General features: G+C 46.4%; 1 long non-coding RNA gene across 1 annotated transcript; it reads left to right on the forward strand.

The window, feature by feature from the left end:
* Nucleotides 1-6,293: 6,293 nt before the first annotated feature.
* Nucleotides 6,294-9,285, forward strand: LOC135912587 (uncharacterized). Its single transcript, XR_010567722.1, has 3 exons — nucleotides 6,294-6,843; nucleotides 7,683-7,821; nucleotides 8,821-9,285. It is a non-coding gene; the product is annotated as an uncharacterized lncRNA (long non-coding RNA).
* The last annotated feature ends 8,715 nt before the right edge of the window (nucleotides 9,286-18,000 follow it).

Raw genomic sequence — 18,000 nt, forward strand, 5'->3', positions numbered from 1 at the left:
TCTCAGAAAACATCCCAAGCTACGTGTGGACTTCCGATGATGGCCTGAACCTTCTCAGGCAGCGGAGTGATACCATGATAGGCGATGTAATGTCCGAGAAAATTGATCTTCGGAACGCCAAACTGACATTCGTCAACGTTGATGACGAGATCGTAATCAAGATGTTGAGTGAAAAGGTGACGTAGATGTGCTTTGTGGGTTTCAGCATTGCTGCTGGCAACGAGATCATCTCATTAGATAAAACAAAACGGTAAACCTCTGGTGACTACGCCTATAAAACGCTGAAAAATTTGAGCTGTGTTGCGCAAACCGAAAGGCAACAGGGTCAGTATTTTCAATAATACTCACCCTGTGAATGCCTACTACATATTCATAACAAAGTTAACAGACCTTTATAATTTAGCTTTTCCGATTGTGGTGCATAAGATAAACAAGAGGGCGAGAAGACCATGGATAGAGGCTTCACTTTTGAAAAGGATGAAAGCAAGAGATAAGTTGTTCACCGAATTCATAAAAACAAAGCGCTTAGACTACTTGGTTGAATTTAAGCAGGTCAGAAATAAGGTAGGATCTGGCATTAAAAAGGCGCGATTTAGCTACTATGAAAAAAAGTTTGCAAACATACTCAATGATCAGAAAGCAATTTGGAACGCTGTGAACGATCTTTTGCAAAGGAAAAATACGAAGACTATCTCTCAGCTTCAAATAGAGGGCAGATCTTGTTCAGGTACTTTACTTGCCGATATGTTCAATAAGCATTTTTTGAGTTCAGGAGCTTCTGATATTTCAAATGGTGCTGTCCAGTCTTACAAATCGTATATTAAAACACACGTCTCGGAATCTGTTTTCCTTACTCCCACGAATGAATCGGAAGTAGCCTCGCTGATGCAGAATTTAAGTAACAAATGTGCTGTGGGTTTTGACAATATAAAAGCAGAACCTCTAAAAGCAGTTTCAGAACACATAAGCGCACCATTTGCACATATTTGCAACCTTATTTTGAGCACTGGAACGTTCCCGGAGAAATTGAAAATTGCTAGAGTATCCGTTGTTCACAAAGGGGGTAATGAAAATGACATGAATAACTACAGGCCCATTTTTTCTAAAATTATAGAACGTGTCATATATGTACGAATTGCAAACTTTTGTAGCTTAAAAAAATTATAACCGAACATCAATACGGATTTCAGAAGAACAAATCTACGGAACAGGCCTTATTATTTATTAAAGATCAAATTGTTGAACATTTTGAGCAAAAACATCACACTATTGGAAAATTTCTCGACTTTAAGAAAGCTTTTGGTTCGATCAAGCATAAAATTCTTTTGCAAAAGCTGAAGGAATATGGAATAAGAGGTACGCCCCTTGATTTAAAAAGAAATTACCTTACTAATCGGTATCAGTATACAGATATGCAGCACTCAAAGTCACAAATGGGCAAGATCAAGTATGGCGTCCCACAGGGTTCTATACTTGGGCCACTTTTATTCTTATTTTATATAATTGACATCATAAACGTACCTCTAACACCAGATATTATATTATATGCCGATGACACTAACGTCTTTTTTTCGGGTCCGGATATGTCTACTCTAGCACAAGAAACGAACTTTTGGCTTAGCAATTTGTCGCTATGGCTGAGAAGAAATAACCTCGAATTAAACATTAAGAAAACAAAGTACATAATTTTTAAACCTCGGAACCATTGTACTCTCCACAATACGCAGCTCACATTCCAAGGAGCTTTGATTGAGCGCGTCCAGACTCAAAAATTTCTAGGCGTTATCTTTCACGAAACATTGAGTTGGTCCAATCACATAGATAATCTTCGCACCCACATATCGCGATCCATTGGCATAATTGGCAAAATCAGATGTTTACTACCCCTCTGGGTGACAAAGCAGCTTTACTACACTTTAATTTACTCGCGCATACATTACTGCCTATTAATCTGGGGCACAACAACAAAAACAAATAAAGATAGTATTCACAGGCTCCAAAAAAAGAATCTTGCGTATAATCGAAAACGTTCCGCGCCGAACGCCTTCTGCTACACTTTTCCATAATCACCGCATATTAAAATTCGAAAACATATTCCATAAAAAACTAGCGACTGTCATCTACAATCAAATTAAATCGGACGCAAATATATTTCAGGATACCTACTCGCGGAAAACACACACGTATAATCTTAGGAAAACCACCTATTACAGTGAAAGGATTCGAACCAACTACGGCAAGCAAAAACTAACGCACCTTATACCTTCATTTCTAAACTCTAACATGACGGCCATGAGCATAATGAATGAAAGCCGATCAGTAGCAATTTTCAAAAAAGAGATACATGCTTATCTAATGGCGCCTTAAACATGAAATTTTTTTTCTCTTTCTCTTCCGTGTAAGACTTCCTTATATTGTATAAGCTTTCTTCCAGAACTGCATTGTGCCTCGAAATTCAGCCATGAAAATTTCTTGTCAATAAGCTGTTCATATCAATTATGTTCTAGTTCACTTTTTAAAACCACGGCTTAGTTCTTTTTTTTTCTCTTCCGCATTTATGTATTACATGATGTATTAGTGTTACGTTATGTGTCATTATGTAGTGTTATATTTATGTATTGTGTATTACAGGCTGAGTGTACTGCAATAATTGTTTTTTTTTTCTTTTTTTTCCTTTTTTACTACATTGATGTATTATCTAGTGACTCGCTGAGTGTTGTGCAATGTCGTGGTCTGGGCGGGGATTGGCGCATTGTCAGGCATTCAGTTGCCTTTTCACCACCCCTTCCCACTGTACCACTGGATATGTATGCTGAACTGATGATGAAATAAACCATTCAAATACTCAAAAAGACCAAATGGGGAAGTTATAGCAGTCTTTCAATGTCAGCTGGCTCAACGGGGATCTGGAGATAAGCATTCACAAAAACGATTTTCGAATATATTGTTGTGCTGGTTAAAAAAGGCAGTGCAGTCCTGAATATTGGGTAGGTGGCTATCGGTTGGAAACAGTGACCGCATTCAGTGCCCGATAATCACCACAGAGGCGCTAGTCATTATTCTTCTTAGGCACGATGCGTAGTGCTGACAACCAGGGGATTCATGATGGATGCATGATTCTTAGTTGCAACATATACTTGAATTCATTGCGGGTTTATCAGAATCTAGCCAGCGGGGGCGGCAGGGAACTAGCGTGCCTGTGGTAACAATACAATGGGTTACTGTGTGTTCAAGGGTTTTATCCATAGGAGACTGTGTAGGAATCCACAGAAACTCGTTGCGTAGATCTGTCTACGGTGAGGTAGGCAGTCTGATGAAGGTAGGGTTGAGAGCATTAGCGTTTGACAAAAATCTGTTGGCTGACAGACCCGCGGGACCCGGCTCAAGTCTACGAGCGGATAAAAATGGCTCAAGAAATCAGTCCCTCAGATGGCATAGCGGACGTCTGCTACCCAAAATAGCCACGACAACCTTCTTTTAAGACCGAGATTGAGAGTGTCGATGACGGAAGGGTCGATAACTTGTATGGGGGTTGACTTTGCGCGGAGATGCTGGTCAGCTTTGGACGCAGGAATTAGGCTGACCTCCGCACCAGTATCTACCAACAAGTGGAGTCCTGGGTTCGGCCGGTAATAGGGAAAATGCAGCTTGACGTAAGGCCATGATTTCCCGCCTCTGTTATTAACCGCCGGCCTGACCGTTTCCCGCTTGCCATGACCAGGGCGACGCACAACGCCGAGCCGCGATACGAAAATGCCATTGGTAGTAGAACAGGCCCTGCGATGAAAAAGTGCGCTCAGGCTGTTGAAATATCCGTTGCCTAGAACGCGGCGGGGGAGGCTGATGAGTTGTATAGGGTTGGTCACTGAAGTTGCGAGCGTTGCACTATTCTTGACTCAAGTGGGCAACTAGGAATGCAAGATTTTTTACTATTTCCTGAAAGGAATCGACTTCAAGAAGTGGAAAGTTACAGACAGCATTTGTGACTGCCGGAGCGACGTCCATCATACCGTCGGCCAGTTCGGCGAGTTCCGACAGCGACTTATGCATAGCTGTGACGAGAGCCATGCGTACGCTGGCTAAAAGACCTAGAAAAAACTCGCGTAGTGGGGCCGTGTCCAAGGAGTCTAGTTGGTCGCCAGTAAGATGTTGCAGGTGACGTAGAAACTGAGTTGGACGCCGGTCACCGAGCTCTTGGTTGTTCTGGAGCTGCTGAATACGCTGATGCGCAGGCCATAGAAGACGGCCTAGAAGAGCCTCTTTGCTTGTCGAATATGGCTTTTCCTGATGTGGCTGGGCGAGGATGTCGCACATTTCGGCCATGACCTGTAGCGGTAAAGCTTCAAGCAGGAGTTAATATTTGCGAAACTCCGATGCGACGCGATGACAGGAGAACTTGTTCTCAGCTTGTATGAACCATAGCGTGGGATCTGTGAGACATAGCTGCAGTGGCGTAATGGTAGCTGTACCTCCTATAAAACCTATAGAAGGTATCTGACTGGTTGCAGAGGTGGTAGGAGCGAAGTTGAGGTTGTATGGAGTCTGGGTTTGATCCATGGAAGATCGCGTTCATGGTCCGGGTCACCAGTAACCGTGGAACCGCCAAGCACCGTTAAGGCTATATTGGTACGTCCCTTGATCTACATCACCGTTTCTAACAACTCCTCTTCACCATCATTTAAGTCGTGCCCCTCTACTCGCTAATGCCTAAAACCAGTGACGTGCCAGTAGAAGTTTGCCACACAGTGTTGTGCAGTGCTTCGTCTTTGGCGTAATCGGGCAGGAAGGTTTCGAGGCCTGTTAAAGCCTTGTGGTTGAGTTCTCATCATTGTGATGCATCCAGACACGCCTTCGCAGGCGTGTACATGTTTCGTGTATATACATCTCTATTGCAAACCGAGCACCCGCAGTGTCCAGTGCCATGCCGGATTATTGGCCAGTTTCGCGTGCTGGATGCTGGGGCGCTGGGCAGGCGCGGCACACTGGCAGGCGCTGGGCGCTGGTGCGAAACGCAGCTCTAGAGCGCCAAACACGGGGTCCCTGGCCAGCGTACATATCTTTTGTAATACAGAAAGCGCTAGAGACTGCTTTAGTGCAATAAAAAATGAATAAACGTCTTTATTAGGGCAGTTTTTCGCGTGCGTACCATGGCCATGCACGTTTATATCTCCTTCCGTTTCTCTACCGCGGGTGCGCCTTAGAACCACGGCGCTGCAATTATGCCTCAGTAATATTCCTTTTCCTTCCTTTTTTTTTCCTCCCTTATACTCGCTCTCTTAACTACTACACGCAGAAACAAATGAACAGCGCTCGCATTCGATCCCATAAATGAGAAATATATATATATATATATATATATATATATATATATATATATATATATATATATATATATATATATATACAGCCAATTGTCAGTCATAGCACTCGTAGTACAGCCCTCTGGGCCATTCTCTCTCCGAAAGTAGCCATATTAGGGTTATTATAATTAGGCAAAGGTATTTCGCTCCCGTGAGCCGCAGTCCTTGGGATAGTTACTCGGGCTAGCTTCCCTAAGCGTGCCGCGCTCGGCTCGCACCTGCTTAAGCTTTTCCTAGTCTCCAGAGCAGCTCGAGTTCCCTCTCATCGATGGGCAGTCATTGTTTCTAAGAAAATAAGCCTTCCAATCTCTCTTCCAAAAATCGCTTCCAAAATCGACCATCGCGGACAACATCAGTTTCTTACCATGTAAGTACGAGGCTCTGGACAGGAGCTATGCCACTTCAATGTAACCAGAGACCTGACGGACCAACCGGCTGAGCTATCTCTCCGCGAAACATCCAAGGGTCACGAGTTCAAATTCCCTGTTCTCTTCCTTTTTCTTTGTTTTCCTTTCTTCCTTTTTTAGCTCTTTTCTTCTATTTTATCACTAAAAAATACTTTCTCCTCTATTATTTATGGCCACTAATGTACAGGTCATAAACTACCAGGTCTCTCCAGTGGAGTGCCATCTGGGGCCGTATTCTGTAGCGGTTCCTTTGGGAACCGGGTCCTTTCGGCTGTTGCCATTGGTCGGCGCTTCGATGTCGTCATCCCTGGTGGGCGGGACGACAAATTTTGATGACGTCACACAGGTTGCCAATCTTCTGGAAAGGAACCGGTTCCCTGCTAGGAGCGGAACCGCGGAGAAGTGGTTCGTTTGAGAGTCGCGCGCGGGGGCGAACATGATGTCGAGGGTTGCTAGGGCAACCGCGGCTGCCGGCTAATCTCGCGCCAGCTGACGAGCCGGCGCCTAGACGAGACGAGACAGAGACGGCAATGGCGGCTCCCTTGGTTGTGCTGCTGGCGAGTGCCGAAAGACAACGACGCGACGAGAGGCAACGACGCGACGCGTTCGGCATGGCCGAAGAAGAGTTTCGAAGGCATTTTAGTCTCTCCAAAGACATAGTGCGACGTCTTTGCGATGAGCTGGAAGGACATCTCGGACCTCAAAGATTGCGTGGTGTCGACACTACGATGAAAGTGCTGTGCGCGCTGCGGTTTTTTGCCACCGGGAGCTTTCAACAGTGCGTCGGGAATGAAGAAGCGATTGCACTGTCGTAGCCTTCGGTCAGCCGGATCATTACAGCCGTCGCCAAGGCCATTACGGTTGTGGGCAAGGAAAAAGGATGGGTTAGATTCCCATCCACGGCGCAACAGAAAGCCGCCGTCAAGGAAGACTTTCTTAGCCGTGGAAAAATTCCAGGAGTTCTAGGATGTGTGGACGGGAGTCTGATAGCCATCGTTCGCCCTAAGAAGCTCGGCCCCGGCGAAACGGAATCGTACTGGAGCCGTAAAGGGTATTACACCCTCAACTGCATGGTCGTGAGTATTGTTCATTGACAAATATTTTCGATATGTGTTTGCGCGAGTGCACGTTGTAAAAAACTTCGTTTCGTTATTTTTCATCAATTGCCGGCAATACTTGCGTTCCTATTAGAGAAAGTAGCGTTTGTGTTGTATGTGTAATGGCGACTTTGATCTTTGCATAGAACACGGCCGCACTTTTTCAGTGCTCTCCAATCACAGTTGAATAGCCTTTTCGATGCTACAATGTAAACACATTACGCGCGACTTAAACCGGAATAGACGCCGTAGCAGTGAAGGGAGTCTTCGTCTGCGAGCGATCCTAACAGAAGACGAGCCCTTGTGATTCTTATTCGACGTAAAACTAAAGCATTGTGGCCAACAGACTGTAAACGCGAAAAGGAGCATCCCATCAATGAAAATGGTGTGAGGGAGAATGAGAATGTGTGGACACCCATTTGCTCTAGCTGTCAATACGGCACATGCTGTTTCCGCGTTCTTTCGCTTGTAATAGGCACTTTGTCTGAAAAAAAAAACCCATAGGTTCACTCTTTAGCAGAATCTTATACAATATGGACGGAAGAAACCAAAGGAATTATTTTGCGCATTGTGCTGTTACCGCACGCCATACATGAGCATGTGAACACATGCCAACATTGCATTTGTAGGTTAAGATGACACTGTTATCATGCTGATCATTAGTTCAACTGCCTACTGCGTATGTTGATATCTCCTTTTCTGTAATTGTGTTCACTGACTGAACAGTAACTGTTTGGCGAGTAGTGTTGTAAGCAAAAGGTTGTGCCACATATTTGTTGCAGTGGCACTGACACCTTCTCTTTGATTTCCCTTATGAGGTGTGCGACGCGAAGCTGAATATCCTGGAAATTGACCCACGGTTTCCGGGATCGTGCCACGATTCATTCGTCTGGAGGCATTCTACAATTCGCCGCCGCCTCACTCGTGGCCTGTTACTTCATGGAGAAGTCTTGCTTGGTAAGTGCACCTGAAGTAGCAGTGCTTCTTCCACATGTAAAACATACACAGTCAAATAGTTTTGCATCCTAGCAAACTTTAAGAAAGCGTGATTTGCTAGAAATGTGTTGTGAATACAGCGGTACCTAATGAACCTGCAGCGACTATCGAGAGAAACAAGTCTCTCTTAAAAGGCAGATATTTGTACCAGCATGTATACAAGAGCTGACATGTTATGCTGTTTATTTATTAATGTTAATACACTGAATGCCAAGTGGAGCGCTACAGGCAGGGGTGGAATTCTACAGAACACGTCGAAATGGCAGTTTTCAAGTATGGTGGAAAAGGGTTGGTGACAATGGACTCGGGGACCTGGTCCCTGGTCACTGTCCTTGGAACAAAGGAATAAGCGTGTGCGTGAAACTTTCGGCATCGACGTTAGTGATCGGTGTAGTATACATTGTAGAATGGTGCAAGTTGCGCTATTTTGCTTTGTGTCGCAATGTGTGTGATTTTTTTTTGTTGCAGCGACATGTGGTGCTGGAGTGATTAGAAAGGATCAAACGGGTAGCTCGATTTTGGGTACCTTCATGAGAAGAGGTACGAAAGGTAGAGCAAGGATCCCAGATACTGGCAGCATATTCGAGAGTAGACCTTAGAAGTGTTTTATAAAATAACACTTCTGAAGAGAGAAGAGCTAATAAGTTTTAGTGGAAGATGTACATTTAGGGAGGGGCAAATGGGATGAACGGAGCAGAAAACCACGAGTATGAAATAAATATTACATGTCCAACTTAACCTGAGATAGAGATTTGCAGCCAAGACAACAGGTGAAATAGGGCTTTTCTTTAAAATGAGTTGAACTTTCTTTACAACTTTCCGGGAAGGTCAATGTTTGATAGATATTGCAACAATAAATCCAAGACCCGCTCCTGTTGTAAAAGGGCCCTGGCGTAGACTGTGTTCTTGCATTGCGCCTTAATGTATCCATTTCGTTCACTAACATGCAACACTTTACAGGGGACTCTGGGTACCGGCTAGCGCCATGGATCATGACTCCTGTGCCTGGTCACCCAAATCGCCTCACGGCAGAGGGGCGCTATAATGAGGCACACGCATCAATGCGAAATGCCGTTGAGCGGTGCATAGGAGTCGTCAAGAGCCGCTTCCGATGCCTGCAGATGTATCGGGTGCTCCACTACTCGCCTCAGAAAGCAGCCACTATTGTTGCAGCTTGTGCAGCGCTGCATAACCTCTGCCTTGCAGCAGGCGCGCCTCTGCCAGACGACCCAGATGATGACGGTGCACATGACGACAGCGCACAGCGGCCAGCCCAGGCACAAGTGCCGCTTCAAGTACAGGTGCCACCGCAGGCGCACCCTGTACAGCCTTCTCGAGCTTTGTTTCAATGAGGCCGTGCGGTGCGCGAATCTATAGTTGGTGTGTTTCGGCTGCCCAGAAATTTGCGCATTGCCTACCTGCAAAGTGTGCGCCGGCGCATTCGCTGGCAAATGAGGCGGAGACGTGCTGGTGGAACATGTTTTATTTTTCTTTTCATGAAGTAAATAGGCCGTGCACTTCAACATAACACATTGCGTGTGCTCACATGTGGCTAATCGTAGTATGCTGCATACTGCGGTAGTGAAAAGCACATGATTTGTCCATGTTGAGCATGACAGATACACATGCAGTGACAAATAGCTATATGCCATTATGTTACTCCTTTGCTTTGTTCACTGTGCTTTTGAATATTGTCTTGCCAGGGAATTTTCTTTAAATAAAGGTTATTTCCAAGGTAAATGGCAACCAATCTTGCATAGTTGAATATTGCTTTGCGATGCCTATTTTACTGTGCAGTATGCATTGTTCCAAAGCTGAAGGTGTCTGTTCATGTGTGACACACAAGCACAGCACAAGTTGCACAGCAACTGAAATGTTGTTCACAGCAATCTGTATAGCACATATTGAAACGTATAGCAACAAACGAGACATGCCAAGCACTTTTTGGAGCAGGATTTCTTTACATAGCAGACACTCATGCTTACTACTGCTTTGTTTAAACTCAAGAGTTGCTTCAACATTGCATTTCTTGCACGCATGATTTCACATAATGCTCGTAATTGCTGCTTAACAAGGTGCAACTACGCTATTACACAATATAAACAAAATCATGACAATGAAACATTTCTTTATTTTATTCACTGGGTACCTGCTTCGCCATTCAGGCATTACAGCAGGGAGGGTACAACTCATATAAATGAACACTCAAAATTACATTCATAAAGCATGGAAGAAATCATCATTTGAACAAATACAGACAGTGTCAGGTGGTAGAGTATTTCAATCTCTTATAGTACGAACATAGAAAGAGTAGCGGAAAACGTCGCTTTTAACCTTCTATTGCATGGCGTCCCATATTTGGCACATACCAGTTACCATTCTTTTTCGCGTGTGTGAGATTCCCAGTTGAGAATGTGATACCATCAGAGTAAATCTCATAGTTATGCGCACTTATTATGGGCAAGTGCTGCCATCTCTTGAGCGATACGCAAAACAGAGGTGAAGTAGATTTTGGGATGCAACGTGAAACTTGGAGGGGGCAAACACGAGCAATTGTTTTTTTTTCTCTGAAAATTTCCACCGCAGAAGCATAGAAAAATTATTTTGGCATATTTTTTGGTCTCGTCAATTCAAGGCAGTTACTAGTTTTCTCAATTTTGCCTGCAACTACAGCAGAGAAACCGAAATCGGTGTGTGCCATATTTGGCACAGTATGAACTTGAAATACAAAATATGGTAACGTGCTGCCATCTGTTCAATAGCCCGAAGTTGCAGGTCACTCTATCACAAGATAGAATTTTGACGATCGGTATACGGTAAGGGCGAATTGTCTACCAAACAGCCGCCTGAAAAGCGAAAAGGAACTGAAATGTAAAGGACGTGGTGCTTCAGAGGCACTCACAAACGCGATACATGACGTGGAGTTATCGTGTGTGCGTTGATACGATAACCGCGCAGTGACATTTCTGCCGAGCTTTGTTGGGAGAGATCCAGTCCAAAAGACTAAGTGCTGGTTTACCTCCGCCAAGGTGTTTCGCGAAATTGATTGCCCCAGCGTAGTAAAGGTCCATAACAGGCACATGGGTGGTGTTGACCTGCTGCACTCACTGTTTGGACTTTACTGCATACATATCAGAGGTCGAAGGAATGGCACTTTCGAATTTTTACGCCTATGCTAGACTTATCGGTAGTAACAGCTTGGGTCTTGTACAGGAGGGTGCAGGAGCAGCTTAGGAGGAGACAAGTACTACCGCTGGCTCATTTAAAAGCAGAAATTGCAGAATGCCTTACCTCGCATAACAAGTGCTGTCAAGAATGGCGAGCCGTTGAGCAGGATTGCCACCTTGCCACCCGATTACGACAAGGGGTGCAAGACGCGCACCTCTCCCTCTCCGTCGCTGCAGCTGCGAGGCGTTCAAAGAAGCGACCTTTGCGCTGGAATCCGCCGCCTTCCTCCAGCCCCTTCGACATTGTGACGGAACTGGTTCGGTGCGTGAACAATGATTCCGGAGTTCCCCAACGCGGAGCTGATTTGACACGCACGGACAAACTGCCGTGGGGACGACGTATTTTGGTGCGTTCTCACGGTTCGGAGTGACACGGAACAACGAGCGATCCTCGAGCGGCAACGATAGTTCCCGGAACGGCACCCGCCAACGCCGTCGTCGGGCATCAGAGCGCGGTTGCCTTTGTGTACGTAATCTGTTCTGCAGAGCAGCTGCGAGTTGGTGATGAGTAAACGAACAGTCGCCGCGTCGTAGGACCGGCGGATCGAGTGTATAAAAACTGTGGTTGTGCGAATGCTGAAGACACTTCTCTTGAGCAGTCATGTTAGACTGAGTCACTTCTCTCATGCAGTCATGTTGGACTGTTACTCTTTTTCTCAAGCAGTCATGTTAGACTGATTTAATTTCTGTAAATAAACCCTTTTCCCTCGTTCTCGATGAGAAACAGTTCTTCACTTCATCAACGATCTCAGCGTAAATAAGTTGGACGACGGCATGGGCCAGCTACCTTCGAATTCATGCCGTACTCCAATCTTGGCAAAGGACCACGGACGATGGGATTGAGCCCCCAATCCTGACAACTGGCTGACAGCGGTGAGATGGACTTTGCGACGTGGTGCTGTATCTGCGGTGAGTGCTTGGTTTTTGCTTTGACTCTCTAGGCTTCATTTTGTGGTTGTTCTGTTTAGAACAGTAGGGAAGCTAGATTGTTGTGTGTTAGCTAGGTTGTGTTTTCCTAGCTAGATTTAGAGAGCAGAATCAAGGCAGTAAAGCAGCAGTCATGGAATTAAGGACACTGCTGAGAGACGAGTTGTTGATTGTTGGTGAGGAACTGGGCCTAGATGTACGCAAAGAAATGCTAAAATCGGAATTATTGGAGCTAATTTCCGAAAAGGCCAGTGAGGAAGAAATTGAAATGGGGTTTGAACTTCTGAAAAAGAGAGAAGAACGAGAGAGAAAAGAACAAGAGAGAGAGGAACGCGATAAAGATCGCGAGTTAAGAAAAATGCAACTGGAACTTGAAAGCAAACGTTTGGAGATGTCTCAAGGAAGTGAAGGCGCTCTGGGACGATCAAGTGGGGCAGAATCGTACCGCATGGACAGGCTATTAAAGCCATTTGAGGTCGGGACCGACATAGGCTTGTTCCTAAGCAATTTTGAAAGGACTTGCGAGAAGATGAACTTCGGCCCGAGTACATGGCCACAGCGGTTGCTGTCTATGTTGCCGTGTGAGGCGGCGGAAGTAATCGCCAGATTGAGTGTGCAGGATGCATATGATTATGCAAAAGTTAAGGCTAGTCTCCTGAAGAAATACCGCCTTTCAGCCGAAGCTTTTCGGCAAAGGTTTAGGAGCACAGGCAAGAAAGATAGCGAGGGCTATCCGGAGTTTGCATATAGCTTAAAGGCCAACCTAGTCGAGTGGCTTAAAAGCGCGGAAGCGTACGACAGCAGAGACATGATCATTGAATGCATGTGTCTAGAGCAGTTTTACAAAACCATCCCCCAAGCTGTGAAACTGTGGGTGCAAGACAGAGGTAATGTAAACACTGTGGAAAGGGCGGCTGAATTAGCCGAAGAGTACGCAACCCGTAGAAAATTGAACGCCGAGGAGGGAAACTGGGACGGTCGAAATGGACCGCGGAAACCATTTCCGTTCAAAAAGGGTGCGCAAACTAGACGATCAGAGCCTGTAGACATGGCGGAAAAGCCCGCAGAAAAGAGCGAGGAGAAACTTAACGGAGAAACCGCACAAAAAGAACAGAAAAGAAAATTCGAATCTGTTAGACCAATTCGCTGTTACAAATGCCACAAACTGGGACATATAGCTGTAAACTGCGAGAAGTCTAGCGTAGTTTTTTCCTACGTGGAGGAAAAAGATGAGAATATGGAACTTTTAAGTCCATATCTCCACGACCTGCAAGTTAATGGAAAACCATGCCGAGTGCTAAGAGACAGTGCCGCCACGCTGGACATTGTCCATCCGTCTTACGTGATGGTAGATGACTTCACCGGAGAAGTAGCATGGATAAAACAGGTTGTAGAAGAACACAGCGTGTGTCTGCCCATGGCCAAAGTCAAAATCAGTGGACCATTCGGGGAGCTAGAGACTGAGGCTGCAGTTTCCAAATTTTTGTCACTGCAGTATCCCTACATCTTTTCGAATCGTTCGAATCAGTTACTGCGTGACAGAGGGCTCAAACTGGGAGAGGGCATAGTACAGGCATTGACCAGAGGCCAAGCTCGTAAGATCGCGGCGCTTTCGGCTGAAAATGCTCAAGCTCCTCCAGCTGAAGCAGAAAAGGGGATAGCTTCAATACCCGAATCCGAGCTAGGCCCGAGGGACAAAAGAACAGTTGAGGAGAGCCTGCCAGTTGACCAGCTCAATGAGAGCGTAGCACTAGAGTGTCAGAGTTCTAGCCTGCAGGAAGAGCATGCAGACGCGCTCACAAGCGAGACAGGGTCGTTATTATCACCGGCCTCAAAGAACTTTGATCAACTCTTACGCGTGGATAGAGAGTCACTGGCAGCTGAGCAAAAGAATGATGAGAGCTTAGCTAAATTACGTGACACAGCTAAAGAAGGCATTGCTAGGCGCAACGTAACGATACATGAGAAAGGAGGATTGTTGTATCGGCATTACAGAGATCGAAAGGGTAGGATTTTAGATCAGTTAGTCATACCTACTAAGTATAGGGAGGACCTTTTGAGTCTTTGTCATGGAAATGGGTGGTCCGGCCACCTAGGCATAAACAAATCAAAGGAAAGATTGCTTATGGAATACTACTGGCCTGGCTGTTTCAAAGATGTAGAAAACTTTGTAAGATCATGCGACGCCTGCCAGCGTTCTGGTAAACCAGGAGAGACTTGGAAAGCTCCACTGAAGGTAGTGCCCTTAATAACAGAGCCTTTCAGACGACTTGTAATAGACACGGTAGGGCCTCTTCCAAAAACAAAATCAGGCTACAGGTACTTGTTTACCATGCTGTGTCCGGCCACCAAGTTTCCAGAAGCAATCCCTTTGAAAGAGCTCAGCTCCACCGAAAGAGTAGACGCGCTTTTGACATTGTTTGCACGAGTTGGGTTTCCAGCCGAAATTCAGGCAGATCAAGGGTCAGTATTCACGAGCGCACTGACTTCCACATTCTTGCAAAAGTGCGGGGTAAAGTTAATACACAGTTCTGTCTATCACCCTCAGTCAAACAGTGTAGAGAGGTGGCATTCGGTGCTTAAGCGAGTTTTGCGTGCGCTCTGTTACGAGCACAAGGAGGACTGGGAGAACTGTCTGCCGGCAACTTTGTTTGCTTTGCGAACGGTTCCACATGAAGCGACAGGGTTCTCACCAGCAGAACTAGTGTATGGGAGGACACTCCGTTCTCCACTGAGAATGTTAAGAGAGATGTGGGAGGAAAGAGGGGAGAGTCCAACCGTGGTTGAATACCTGCTAAATTTACTGGAACGGCTAAGCGCAACCCAAGAACTAGTCGGAAAGAACATGGCACTAGCTCAAAAGAACGCCAAATTCTATTACGACAGGAATGCGAGGCTTCGTACGTTTAACGCCGGAGACCAGGTAATGATCCTCAAACCTTCAAGAAAGAACAAGCTTGAAGTTCACTGGGACGGGCCCGTTAAAGTGTTACACAAACTTTCAGAAACTAACTATGCTTTGAGAATGCCCGGTCGCAGGAAGGAAGTGAGGATATATCACTGTAATTTGATGAAGCCGTACGTAGAGCGGAGCGGAGTCGTTAACTATACTGTCAAAGAGCCGGATGGCATTGGTACCAAGTTTAAGGAGTATAGGACGACCTCCAACTCTGAAATCGGCCTAGAAGAAGTAGTAGAACACTCGGTAAGCTCGCATGCTCTAAGACCCGAGCAGCTAGATGAGCTAAAAGGGGTGTTAGGGGAATATCTCGACAGATTCAGCGATCGGCCGGGTAGAACCGAACTGATAACGCATGAAATTGAGCTGACCTCTACCGAACCAGTAAGATCAAAACCTTACAGGGTGTCTCCAAGACAGAGAGAGATTATGGAGGCAGAGATACAGCGCATGCTAGAGTTGGGAGTTATTGAGCCCGCTGAGAGTGACTACACGTCACCGCTAATACTCGTAGAAACCCCTAACAAGGACCCTCGTCCGTGTGTTGACTACAGGAAGTTAAATGCCATCACTAGGGATCAGCTGTACCCGATACCCAACATTGAGGAACGAATTGAAAGAGTTAGCGCTGCTAAATACATTTCAACTATAGATCTCGTGCGGGGGTACTGGCAAGTTCCCCTTTCAGAAAGTGCCAGCCGCTATGCCGCATTCATCTCGCCTGTAGGCACTTTTCGCCCTCTCGCACTCAGCTTCGGGCTGAAGAACGCGCCGTTTAGCTTCTCTAAGTTAATGGATATTGTCCTAAAGGACTGGCAGGAGTTCGCCTTACCTTATCTTGATGATGTGGCCATTTTTTTCGGACAGCTGGGAACAACACGTATCGCACCTCAAACAGGTGTTCTCACGGTTGAGGGAAGCCGGCTTAACGATGAAAGCGGAAAAGTGTAGGTTTGGTTGTTCGCAGGTTACTTATCTGGGCCATGTTGTCGGTCAGGGCATGAGACGGCCGGCCGAGCTGAAAATAGCGACGATTGGAGATTTTTCTCAGCCGCGCACGAAAACGGACCTTCGTTCATTTTTGGGACTTGTGGGGTACTATCAACGGTACATTCCGAATTACTCGCAATTGGCAAGTCCGTTGACAGACGCCCTCCGAAAGGGAGCACCGAGTAACGTACACTGGGATAAGGACAAGGAGAACGCTTTCCAAAGTTTGAAAACGCTATTGGTTTCTCGCCCTGTGCTTCGCGCGCCAGACTACACAAAGGAATTCATAGTTCAATGCGACGCAAGCGACAGAGGTATGGGCGTGGTACTTAGTCAGGTCGACGACGATAACGAGGAGCATCCTATCCTCTACGCCAGCCGTAAACTAAATGTAAGAGAGGAAGCCTACAGCGCTTCAGAGAAGGAATGCGCTTGTTTGGTTTGGGCCGCCCAGAAGTTGTCGTGTTACTTGTACGGAGCGAAGTTCATCTTCGAGACCGACCACTGTCCTCTGACGTGGCTCAATCAAATGTCACACAAAAACGGCCGCTTGCTCCGATGGAGCCTCACTCTCCAAGAGTACAACTTCTCCGTTAGATATAAGAAGGGAAAGTTGCATAGCAATGCGGATGGTTTGAGCAGGCTAATTTGAATTCTGCGTTTTACTAGTGTTAGCTTTTCTTTAGGCGAAGAAAATCCCCTCTCATTCAGCAGAATTCCCTCCATTAATTGCTGAATGTGTCAGCAGGAATTTGCTTCAGAAATTGGCATAGCGAAATGCAACATTTTTTGTTTGCTTCTGCACTTATGTTGTTGTTTTTTTTGAAGCCTAGCGAGTCTAAAGTGATAGCCAATGCACGCCATCTCGGCGCAGAGCCGTGTTGTGGGGTTCATTTTGCAGTTGCCTGTCCTTGTTGGATGTTTTGGGGCGGTGACATCAATGCACAAGTGGTCGCTGCGAGCCAAGACATCAATCCCCCCCCTGACCAGCAGCCGTTCTCTTCCTGCCTAGCGGTTGTCAGCGCTAGACAGTCGAGATTTTTCGGGCCATGGAGGCGCTGTCAAGAATGGCGAGCCGCTGAGCAGGATTGCCACCTTGCCACCCGATTACGACAAGGGGTGCAAGACGCGCACCTCTCCCTCTCCGTCGCTGCAGCTGCGAGGCGTTCAAAGAAGCGACCTTTGCGCTGGAATCCGCCGCCTTCCTCCAGCCCCTTCGACATTGTGACGGAACTGGTTCGGTGCGTGAACAATGATTCCGGAGTTCCCCAACGCGGAGCTGATTTGACACGCACGGACAAACTGCCGTGGGGACGACGTATTTTGGTGCGTTCTCACGGTTCGGAGTGACACGGAACAACGAGCGATCCTCGAGCGGCAACGATAGTTCCCGGAACGGCACCCGCCAACGCCGTCGTCGGGCATCAGAGCGCGGTTGCCTTTGTGTACGTAGTCTGTTCTGCAGAGCAGCTGCGAGTTGGTGATGAGTAAACGAACAGTCGCCGCGTCGTAGGACCGGCGGATCGAGTGTATAAAAACTGTGGTTGTGCGAATGCTGAAGACACTTCTCTTGAGCAGTCATGTTAGACTGAGTCACTTCTCTCATGCAGTCATGTTGGACTGTTACTCTTTTTCTCAAGCAGTCATGTTAGACTGATTTAATTTCTGTAAATAAACCCTTTTCCCTCGTTCTCGATGAGAAACAGTTCTTCACTTCATCAACGATCTCAGCGTAAATAAGTTGGACGACGGCATGGGCCAGCTACCTTCGAATTCATGCCGTACTCCAATCTTGGCAAAGGACCACGGACGATGGGATTGAGCCCCCAATCCTGACAGTGCCTACCCAACTAGCGACCAGGAAGGACTTCTAGTCAGGACATCGAATTCCAGGTTCAAGTCAAAAAAGCACAGGGACCAGCGGCCGCAATGCCACCCAAAGACGACCGATCTGACCAAGTCGGCCACTGGCCAGAATTTGACGAGAAGAAACAAAGATGTAAGCGGCCACCTTGCACAAACAAGTCGTTGGTAAGA

This window comes from Dermacentor albipictus, chromosome 9 (assembly GCF_038994185.2).
Source record: "Dermacentor albipictus isolate Rhodes 1998 colony chromosome 9, USDA_Dalb.pri_finalv2, whole genome shotgun sequence".
In the NCBI taxonomy this organism is placed as follows: Eukaryota; Metazoa; Arthropoda; class Arachnida; order Ixodida; family Ixodidae; genus Dermacentor; species Dermacentor albipictus.